A 12,580-nucleotide genomic window follows, 5' to 3' on the forward strand; every position below is an offset into this window, starting at 1 on the left:
ATTTATCAATCAGGTTAACAATGGTTTATGAACAATATTTAACATACACCATGTATTAAATGCATTGCATATGTCTAATGAAATACTAGTGTGATGATAAAGGAGGAAGTTCCAACCTGACCCAACACTTAGTATTATTACAGTCAAACGTGCCTACCACATTATTAAGATCACTTTATCAGAGTTCCATATCGTAAATTTCAATACGATTTAACCTCTGTATCAAATCACATGGCTAAAAACATTTTTATTGATTCCTTTGATGGTCTTTATTGACATATTTGACTGTACGTGTTATATTAAGAAATAATGTAGTTATGAATTTTCTGTCAAATATTGAGAAATCGAACCAAACATTTTTATCTAGACTGATATTTTTGTATTTTTTCGTCTTTTCTGTACATTGAGCCTAGGTAAACCAGCTTTAACTTATACGCTTGGATAAAATATTTTATGTTATGTGTATGTATTGTCTCTCATACAATGGAACTATAGAACGTTCTACATATAACAGGGTTTTACATGATTTAGACATGTTTCTACAATAATATATCACATGTTGTATTATAACAAATTCGAATGTTAACTTTATTTATTAAATGTATAAACTGACTCAGTTGGAATATTGAAATTATCGACGAATCGCTTCTTTATTAGTTGAACATTTGAAATTCACATTTTTTGGAGAAATATAAAAAAGACAGAGATGAATACATAGTTCATTTATCTTTTTGAGCATTTTTTTTTTGTTTTTTTTTGTTTTTTTTTTAAATTTTTTCTTTTTTTTTTCTGTATTTAGACTGGAAAGAAATCTTAATCTTTTTGAGCAGATTGATGTTTTTTAGACCAGAATAATTCCTACCATTTTGCTTTTTGTATTTTGACTGGAAATAAATCCTAGCAATTTTCTCATTATATAAGTATGTATTATGTTACTCAGAGTTATACCCTTTGATGATACGTAATTATTGTGTTATAATTTGTCAGTTAGCTACTTGACAAATTTGTATTACGACTTGTGTTAAATATATTGTGTTATATCAAATTGATATACGTGTGAGATGATGTGCTTAAAGGGACAATTCAGTCTAAGGTATATTAAAATACACAGATATGGTAAACAAACCAGTTCTAATGGACATGAGATTAAATGGTTTTACTGTGATATGCCAGGAAAATGTGTTAAATGTTCAAATTCGCTCGTTTTTCGCCATTACACATTGTGGTCGGATGTATTGTATACCGTACCCTGGACCTTGGTCGTTTAATAATGCAACATTTTGTCTTAGAAACGTTACACACATCGCCCTTACAGTACAGCAAAAACACGGGTTATAACGAACTTCTGATGACCAACACAATTGCTTCGTTGTAAGCCAAGTTAGTTATACACATAGTACAAACATTTTATATAAACCTTGACGGGGAATGAAAATTGCAATGTTATAACTATGTATTCTTTTGTACGCGTGTTCGTTATACACATGTTTCACTGTATTCGAAATTAGGTAAATTGTCTTGTCTAAAACGATCATTCATCAAGTCCTCAGTGGTTATGTATCCATTTGTTTAACGTAAGTGACATTGGCTCGGGTATTGGTACAACTGAAATCCTTAGCAATGTCGTGGAATCGTTCAATATTTTATGTTGTATGATGTATGCAGAACAATACATTTATGCCATATGTTGCTTCGTGGTTATGTAACAGAATGACTGAATAGTCCTTTTGAGCGTTTTTAATGTTTACTTATTATGTATATAAGTATTCATCCTCGATGTCCCAGGGATTCCGATCACATACGATCTCTACAACCCTGACAATCTCATTGTAAAACTGGAAGCAACATAACAGAACAGGAAATTTAGTCCTTTAATGAACATCAAAAGAGCCGTATAATGGTACACTGGTTGACTGTGTGGCTTTGAAGTTGGGCGTCGATCTCTCTGTTTTCTTGAAAGAATTTTTTGCGGGCCTGTGATTGGTTCAGACTTGTTCCTCTGAGCTGGTTCAATTTTACTATAATATCCAATGGGGTTTTCTATGAGATATAGTCCAGGGGTGTAGAGATCATGTGTAATCGGAAACACTGGAGTATCGAGAATGATATGCATTAAGATAAGAAATAAAATATGACTTAATGCCTTTTAATCTGAACGTAGATGATGTCCCATGCCTTATGTTACACTTTTTATGTTAAACCTGTGTTTTTTTACATTTAATAGAGGTATATCACGGTTAATGAAATTTAAAAAAAAAAAACATGTTAAAAATATTTTGGATTTTGCTAGAATGGGATGATGTCATTACGACGTCATCAGTTTTAAAATATTGTTAAGTAAGGAGGTTATGTAGATGTAAAATGATTTGTTCATTTCAAGATATATTTGATTTATTATTTTCATTAAAGAAAATTCAAAACATGTTTTTTATGAAAATTATTGCCAGCCTTACGTATCATTTTTGTTCAGGTCTTTTAATCGCCAGAATACGATTTTGAAGATTTTCAGTGTACACTGTTATTCGTTTTTAATTAGATAAAGTAGTACATTGTAAATTGAAAACCCTCTATATACTGTGAATCAATTGTAATATTATAATTGTCATGGTGAATAATTCGAAATTTACAAATGTTTGAAAAAAGTCTATGATGGCTAGCAAAGGGTCAGCTTTAAAGAAACGAAACAATAAACAATAATAAATTTTTGAGATTGTCAATAGCCAGATTGCTTCATTGGAAAGAGTTATTTTAAGCTACCTACCATTTTTTTATTTTTAAAACGTCACTGTATACACAGTCTGATCTGGAAACAAAAGTAGACAGTCTCACTGTGATACTTCAAGCTGTCTGAGATTTCGAACAATTTTCACTTATCATTTAATACATGTCCGATAAAATATTTCGAATGAAAAGAGTTATATAGGTTCGGGTTAATAAAGTTTTAAATGTAAATAAAATTACATAAATGTTAATATTGTATTCAACAACCACTAAGTTCATTAAGAAGAACTTAAGTAGTAAATTATAATTGTCTATGTATACGTTCGGGACAATATGTCACGACTGGATATACTAATCATAAATTCTTGACATCTACGTCACAAATCAGTTATCCGAATCATTGTACAGTAAAACTCTCTTAAGACGAATCTTTTTGATACAAATATGTGCTTATTACGAAGTAAATTGAAATCCCCGGTTTTGGCTCCTCTTAATTTTTATTTCTTGAAGAAACGCATAACTATTTTTTTCATAGCAAATTATTATTTTGACATGAAATGATTTCGTAGTCCCATCAATATGTATATAATTATTTTCTCAAAAACAAAACGTTATAAATATAGAGCTAAAGGTATGGAATAAACAAGTTCCTCAACGCATGACAGTTGTTTATCATGTTAATCAATTTAAGTTTGATAATTTTCAGTTTCAAAACGTTTTTGATTTTCCTTCATTACTTTCTGCGAAATTAGGGTAACAGGTTTCGTCGATGTCAATTTTATAGACTATTATGATGTTATTAATGGTATAGAAATAAACTGGAAAGAAATACTTCATAATGATAATTACAATGTAGATATATATATACTATTCAGTATAAATCTATCATTCATCTTAACTTTAACAATAAAAGACTTTAGTAAAAGGATATATCCGATTGATTAAAAAGAAATCGTGTCAATCTAAGATATCATAGAGTGATTGAATCTCGAATTCTATAAGATTCTCGATTTATATGCATTCGAACTTATATTGTTAACGATACTGTATATTCCCTTTTGAGTAGAGGGGTGGGGTGGCAAACAAGAGGGAGGAGGTTTGTTTCAGTTTTGTTGCGACCAAATAACTTTATATTTTTTTAACCTTTTTGGAGGAATCGTCTGACATTGCCGTTCATAATTAATATTTACTACCAGTGTTTTTTATCAATATCACGAAACTAATTATATAGTTATGAATGTAAGGTTACATACCCATAAAAATGAAAATATTAAGACAAAAAACCATAGTTAAGAAAATGTTGGACATAGTTGGTTTATCAATATTTAGACAAAAACCAAAATACACAGAGAGAATGTTTGTTATATAGTTGCACTTTGTTTTTTGTCTTTACATTATCAGAAGAAATTTGTATAGCATTTACTGTTTAAAAGTAATTAATGTAATTATTTTAACTTCCATTATGACTATGAAACAACTGTTTTATGTATTATATTTGTAAATCAGCAATGTGGTGTCAGTTGATGTTTTCCTGCTTTGCTATAACTATATCATGTTTATATGTTTCCATAGTGATAATGTGTACATTTGTTCGTAAATTTATTGTACGCACTACTGCTTTGTACTGTATTAATTGATTTACCAACAATGAGCTCTATGAAAGATTAGTCATGATCAATTGGCTTTGTATTTTCAATATATGATTTTGTGAACGAGAAAGATATTTTCGCTATCTTGTTTGCAAAAAAATGATCTGCAAAACGTTAGAAAATGGGGAGTGTTAATTTGGCCTGCAAATTATAGTAAGGAAATTAGCTAAAAATAACATTTAAAAAAATAAATGTAGGTGGTTACGTTCTGTACTTTGTTTTAATACAGGTCAGGCAACATTTGGCTCGAGTCATCAGTAAAAAAGTCAAACATGATAAAAAAAACTATCAAATGTGTACATGGTAAAACGGAGTTTTCGTTTCATTTTTCATTTCTTTGATATAATTACACATTGCTAATAATTTGCTGCATTCTGATACAGCGATGTCTTGGTGGTAATTGTATGACATAAATCTTATAAATATATCGATTTCATCTCATATAAATACTGTTAAAGTAGATATAAGATATACTATCAAACTTTACGTTTACTATAAAATATTTCTGATGAAAAGTAAAATAAAAGGCATACGAGTTAAACTCTATAGGATTGTTTTCTGTAATTTAGTGATCAGGCGTTATTCATGTATAATATAAATTTCATAATTATACTCGAAAACGTTGCAGCCATTTTTAACTCAAACAACTAATTAGGAACTTTTTAGTTACACTTTTCGTCCATCATTCATTGATTTTTATTTTTCATTTTTAAATATCTGTATTCAAACAGGTATATTCTTGGATAAACGCTGTTATTTCCTGTGGATCGCCAGGGGAATATGCGGTTTTTGAAATCAGATGTTGCCTTATGCGGATTATATATGGTAAATATTACCATATTTGAAAACCATGCGTTCTGTTCGCTGTAAACTATATCAAACGCACAGAAAATAATAAGCAAGCAGCTGAAGTATACCTCTTCTTAAGTAAACGTAATTTAAATTAGCTTATTTTACGTATCTGCAACTCATTTAATAAACAATAGTTTATTGTTAACTTTTCTGTTTTTTTCCGAGTACTCCGGCTTTCCTCCACAAACAAGTATGGCACGTGCTTACATGACCCTGTTTGTTAACAGATCAATAAACTAAATAAACCCAACGTTGTTTACTTTAAATGTTATATGGAAATCATTAATATTTAATCGTGTCTGACGACGATCTTTTTGACTGTAATGGTCACGTTAAATCACCCAAAAAATATTTTTGTGTATCTAAAGCAGAAAAAATAAAAACAAAGTCTTCAAATCATTAAATATTTTATTAAGAGATATGTTTTTGTAAGTAACAAGCCAGTAAGATAACTATCACAGAATTAGTTTGTGACCTAGAATTCGAGATTCCTTAATATATCCAGTCATAATGTATTGCTCCGAAAGTATAGACAGATAATTGGAAGTAACACCTAAATTGTAGATGTGTTCCTTCACGAGCTTTGTGAAATACAATTAAGATAAGATATCACACTAAATATTACTAGTATGCCATAATGACATATAACATGGCTTTAGTTTTTGTTTTGGATATTATTTGTTTAATGTGAAAAAGTTAACTGACTTCAACCACTAAATTAATATTAATAATCAGTTACCGTAATCGCCGTAATTACCGTCAATCCCCCTATAAGCGTACCTCCCCTTTCTCTGGAGAGGGGTTGAAGTTGTGTAAACGCCCCCATCCCATTGAAATAAGCCTGTTTTACAACATATAATGCCTATAACATCAGCAATATTTATGTATCTCATATTACATGTGAGTCTTTTACACGACATAATAAAGCATCGTCTTTAACTTACATTTTGGTTCACTAATAAGCGCCATCCTTTGTTACAATTATGCAAGCGCCATGGGCGCTAATTACGGCGATTACGGTATATACTATTTTGTATTTATTTCAAATTATATTACGAAGTTTTTTAATTGGCTTTGATCTTCTTAATTTAGAAAACAGTTATGTAAATATATATCAATATAAATAAAACTATTGCTATTGATTAGGCCTTAGTCATTTGTCATTTTATTTCATTTAAAACCTCATTAAATCGAACCCATATAACTTTTTTTCGTTTGGAAGTATAATATCGGTTATGTATCAAATAATAATTTAAATTTTTCGAAATCTCAGACAGCTTGAATTATTAAAGTAAAAACTCTCTATTTCGAGTTTCGAGATCCGACTACGTATACAGTGACGTTTTAAAAATAAAATAAATGGAATGTACCTTAAACGTAACTCTTTCCAATTAAGATATTGCTAATGACTATTTGAAAATTTAGTACAATTTATTAATTCGTTTCTGAAAAGCTCACCCATTGCTAGCCATCATAGACCTTTTCAAACATTTGTAAATTTCGAATTATTTACCAATTGATTCAGTATATACATGGTTTCAATTTACAATTTACTATTTTATCTAATTAAAAACGAATAACACTGTCAGCTGAAAATCTTCAAAATATTATTCTAGCTACTCAAAGAACGGAACAAAACTGTTACGTAAGGCTGGCAATCATTTTCATAAAAAACATGTTTTGAAATTTCTTAAATGAAAAATAATGTATGAATAAATCATTTCACAACATTTTCAATAACCGTGATACCTCTATCAAGTGTAAAAAAAAACACAGGTTTAACATAAAAAAGTATAACCTAAGGCATTGGACATCATCTACGTTCAGAATAAAAGGTATTAAGTCACATTTTACATTATTCTTATCTTAATTCATAACATCATCGATACACCAGGAGTTCCGATCACTTACCATATCATAGTAAAATTGAAGGCAGTCAAGGGGGACAAATCTAAACAATCACAGGGCTGCAAATTGAAGAGTTTGAAGACCACTTCAAAGCCACACTGTCAACCACGGTGTACCGGTATACGCCTCTTTTGATGTACATGACATCAAACGACTAAATTACCTGTTCTGTTTTGTTGCTTCCAGTTTTACTAAGAGACAGTCAGGGTGTAGAGATGGTATGTGATCGGAACCTCTGGAGTATCGAGGATGAATACATACAAATATCTTAATATATTATAAATATTATAAAAGCTCAAAAGGACTATTCAGTCATTCTGTTACATAACCACGAAGCAAAATATGGCATAAATGTGTTGTTCTACATTTGTTATGAATCATATAGTATTTTATTGATTAATTCCACGTCATTGCTAAGGATTTTAGTTGATACTCTTGACATTCCAAATAGTATAGCAATACAATTAAGAATGTATAATATGTTTGTTTGTTTGTTTGTTTGATTAATTAACGTCCTATTAACAGCTATGGTCATGTAAGGACGGCCTCCCATGTATGTATGTATGCGGTTTGTTGCGTGTATGTTGTGCGAGGTGCGTGTTTTGGGAGACTGCGGTATGTTCATGTTGTGTCATAGTATAGCAATACAATTAAGAATGTATAATATGTACGCTGTACCAATACCCGAGCCAATATCACGTCCGTTAAACAAATGAATACATAACCACTGATAACTTGATTATTTTAGACAATACAAACATGTACACAACGAATAAATCATTATAACATTGTAATTTTCATTCCTCGTCAAGGTGCCAATACGTTGGTTGTAATATGAATATTACTAACTTTGCTTATAACGAAGCAATTCTGTTGGCTCCTAGAGGTTCGTTATAACCGTGTTTTACTGTACTGTATAGACGATTTGTGTAATGATCTAATAGAAGAGTTGCATAATTACACGACCAGAGTTCGGCATACAAGACATCCGACCACAATAAGTAATGGCGGACAGCAAGCGAATTTGAACACTTAACACATTTTTCTGGCATATCACATGAAAACCATTTAATCTCATGTCCATTAGAATTGGTTTGTTTCCGATATATGTGCATTTTAATGTTCTCTTCGACTGAATTGTCCCTTTAAGCACATCATCTCACACGTATATCAATTTTAACACAAGTCGTAATACAAATTTGTCAAATAGCTAACAGACAAATCATAGAAAACGATAATTACGTATCATCAAAGGGACACAACTCTGATGAGTCCATAATAATTAACACATATGTAATGAGGAAATCGCTAGGAATTCTTTCCAGTCTAGATGTAAAATATAACAAAAAAATAAAAACAAAGATAAAACAAGATAATAAAAAACATAGATTAATGAACTATGTATTCATCTCTGTCTTTTTATATTTCTTCAAACATTTGTGAATTTCAAATGTGCAACTAATAAAGAAGTGATTGATCGATAATTTCAATATTGAAACAGTTTATACACTCAGAATATATGCAACACCCAAAATGGTAGGAATTTTTCCATTCTAAGTACCAAAAAAATCATAAATATTGCTCAAAATGATAAATTTATTAGGTCCCAAAGCAGTTTTCAGTATTTGTATGAGTTAGGTTTACAATTGTACATATTAATCTCTTTCTTCTTTATATTTTCTCCAAACGTTTGTGAATTTTAAATGTTCAACTGATTAAGAAGCAATTCGTCGATAATTTCAATATTCCAAATGAGTCAGTAATATGTTCGAAGAAAAATAATAATTACGGTAACATTAAAATTTCTATATCAAATACATGCGATACATTTTTGTAGAAACATGTCTAATCAATGTAAAATCCCGTTACTATCAACATGAAAAACTGAAATCAATGTATGTTAAGTTGGTTCGACACAAAATCTTATAAAACCAATGCCATCGAATATTATATAATGAAATCAGACATAAGTCATCATGGATAAGTAGAGAAAAAAAAATATAAAATCATCAACAAATAATTAATAAGGTAACTATCACAGAAAGTTTGCTAATAAGGTGACATACATTCAAAATAATTAGTAAAATATAAAAATGATTCATTTAAAGATGCTCCACCGCCGCCAGAGCATAAATTATATTCATCCTTTCAACATTAAGTGGTGTTTAATCGTGTATATAATAGTCTAATTAACACAAAAAATAATATAAAATAATTTATTTTGCCTTTGGTACTTGCGCATTCAGTAGTTCATTCCCATATACGATATATAGTGGTAGGGATTTTTTTCGGGATGCAATTAATTATTTTTCATATTTTTTAACTTGAAGTGAAATTAGAAGCTCAAACTTATCAATGGTGGTAATGGCGCAAAGTAAGTAACTTTTTTAACTGAAGAAAAATACTAAATCGTCTGCTCCTGTTTTTAATAGTGAAAAAATCCATTTGTCAGCGGTGGAGCATCTTTAAGTTTTTTTATATGGATAATGATACAGTTTTATAAGAAAATAAACTACTTGTTAAGTTTCGACACATCCATCTTCCGAGAGTCAATAAAAGTCGCTAAATATACTCTCTATTTCAGTTTACATTTTAAAGATGCTCCACCGCCGACGAATGGTATTTTTCACTATCAAAAACAGGAGCAGAGTGATTATTTGTTTTCTAATTTTCAGTTACAAAAGCTACTTACTTTACACCATTACTATCATTGAAGAGTTTGAGCTTCTTATTTTATATACGAAAATATTTGAAATAATTACTTGCGTCCTGATTAGACTCCAAGGCGCTATGCCCTATTTAGAATAAAGCAATAATGGCGCAAATACCAAAAATACCAAAAGCAAAGTAACTTATCAACTAGTTTAAGTTTGCAAGTAGATAGACATTTTCATTTATGCTTTTACGCTATAAATTTACTTTATCAGCCAAAATCTTAGAGTTTTCACGTAAGACAAATTCACAAATAAATTAAAGTCAAACATATACTTTTTTATGAAAATGTGCTATAGATATAAGTAACTTATAGAAATGTAGCGAGGGTAATATTGGGACCCAATGCTTGAAGTATAGCATCGATTGGCGTCACAATTCCAGATTTATGCGGAAAGTCATTCAAGACACAATGTCCGATTGCCATTCCGACACATACCAATTGTCCATTGACGTCTTGGCAAAACACTGCAGAACCAGAATCGCCTCCATCGAAAAAATCCATACTCGGATAGTTACCTGTAACTAAATACTGATTTTTCATCAATACGTTATCAGAACTGCCACTAACAACTACTTTTGTTGCAAATGGCCGAACATCAGTACCGACTACACTCAGTGATCCTCTTGTGACGTCAGTTTTGCTTCCGAATTTAATCACAGTTGGTTTATACAGCAATGTGTTTACGCCACTTCTTCCAAGCGTTAATGCGTTGTTGTATTCGGGAAGTTCGTTAAATCCTGTTAACAAAAGTGAGTGATAGAAATGTATTGAGATTTAATTGTACGCTGAAATCTAATAGATAACACTAATAAGACCATGAAGTTGTGTAACAGAGACTGTTCTTATGTGTTCAAACTATTGCTTTATAAAACCCATTTATTACACTTAAATAAAAAAAGGAATTACCATTCCAGGGTTATACCAACCTCATTTTGATTTACTACCTGTACGCAACCCCAGACTTGACCTTTTACTTACGGAACCTCTTCAGCAGAAGACATTTAAAAGTATATAGATATAATCAGTGTATATACAATGAAAACAGAAACCTAATGCTATCATTTGTGTTTATCTAAAAATTACTACACTACTGATCAGTTATAACTGAGTATCAATTAAGTTGTATTGCAGTTTGTATAGTTAATATTTCAACGATGTAAAATAAACAATGAAAAATAAAGAGACAACACAGTACCTGCGTTTCTGTAACTGCTCCGGTGTTCATTTGAAAAGTGACCAGCAGAAGGTACTCTAGATCGATCGGTAAGTACCACAACAGCGGCATCAATACTAGTGGGATGGTTTGGAGCGAAGACAGCTCTCGCTACAACTCCACAAGCAGTATTGTTGACAGAAGCCGTCGAATCAGTTGATGGTTGAACTACTTCAACTATCTGTTGTGCCGAAAAATTCAAAGCGTATGCATTTGTGGGCATATCAAAAAACACGTGTGAGCAGGATATAAATCCAGGATTGTTGTTGTATAGCACGAAGGGACCAAGGGTTCCGCTACAATTAGGAATACAATTTCCACTGGCATCATACTGGGGTGTTAATCGTCCAATTTCACAGCCCATTTTCAGAGTAGAATGGCGACGAGAACTTGAATCTGTCATATAGCCTCCGAACCTAAAGAAACCTTCCCGGACAACTACATTGATATGGTTGTCGTTTTGTATACAGAGTGTCCTTGGAAATTCATCTTCCCCTAACGGAATGACGCCCTTGGTGCTGCAATACAGGAGAACACATGCTTCATCTTTATTCGATCCATTTCTATTCGTTTTCACATACCTTCCCGTAATTATATTCAAATTGCTATGTCTAAGCCAAAGACGATCACAATGGGTTCGAATCGCTTCTTTCACTCTTTGTGCATCCATTTGTGATAGGTCGGTTTCACCAACGGATGAAAAGGTTTTCGCTTTCTTTAAAACATAGGGGTTCCGGAGCTTCACCAGTCCTAGTCCATTGAAGTCATAGTCTTCAGTCTGGACGACAGACACCGAGTATACAATGAACACTCGTGATTGAGAACCGTCACCTTCGTTTTGATGGCCTGGGACGATGGTTGGCTTCAGGGCAGCATGTTTTTGTCTGAGTCGATCAGCTAGTTCGAGCATGAAGACATGGTTCATTTCAATGCTAAGTGGCAATCCTTGTAAACATGATCTAATGTTATCTTCTCCGGCAAGTTTGACTAACCATTGTACTATCTCTGTTCTATCTACACAAGTTGCTAAATATAACGCTGTCGCTTCTTTGACGTTTACGGATTTCAAAGCAGTTTACACAGTTCTTCATGAATAGTATGTTGTCTATCCCAGTCGATCCTTTTCCATCTCATCATACAGACTATCATTTCTGCCGTTCCATATACAGCGACTATATGCAACAGTCTCCATGACCATTCGTCATGTGGATATGCTTTGACGAAAGTGTCTTCTAACGACATGAACGCTTCCATGTTGTTTTCCTTAACAACTGCTGTAATTAGCTCTGCACCTAAAATAATCATATATTCTTTTATTATTATAACACTTTTTTCTTTGGTAATGAGCACACTTTGCTATTGTGATACTAGCGCTATCTGCGCCTTCATATCAGCGCCCGGGCTGATAACAGTTTATGACGTCATAATTTTATATCAGCCCGGGCGGATGCAAAAGCTGATATCACATCATGCGGAGTCTCCACTCAGGATTTTAGTGTTGCCACTTTGATTCGATTTCAA

At 31.8% G+C, this 12,580-nt stretch overlaps 1 pseudogene; it reads right to left on the minus strand.

Moving 5' to 3' along the window:
• Window positions 1-9,462: 9,462 nt before the first annotated feature.
• Window positions 9,463-12,364, minus strand: LOC138312978 (uncharacterized; annotated as a pseudogene).
• Between the last annotated feature and the right edge of the window lie 216 nt (window positions 12,365-12,580).

This window comes from Argopecten irradians, unplaced genomic scaffold (genome assembly GCF_041381155.1).
Source record: "Argopecten irradians isolate NY unplaced genomic scaffold, Ai_NY scaffold_0547, whole genome shotgun sequence".
Classification (NCBI taxonomy): Eukaryota; Metazoa; Mollusca; class Bivalvia; order Pectinida; family Pectinidae; genus Argopecten; species Argopecten irradians.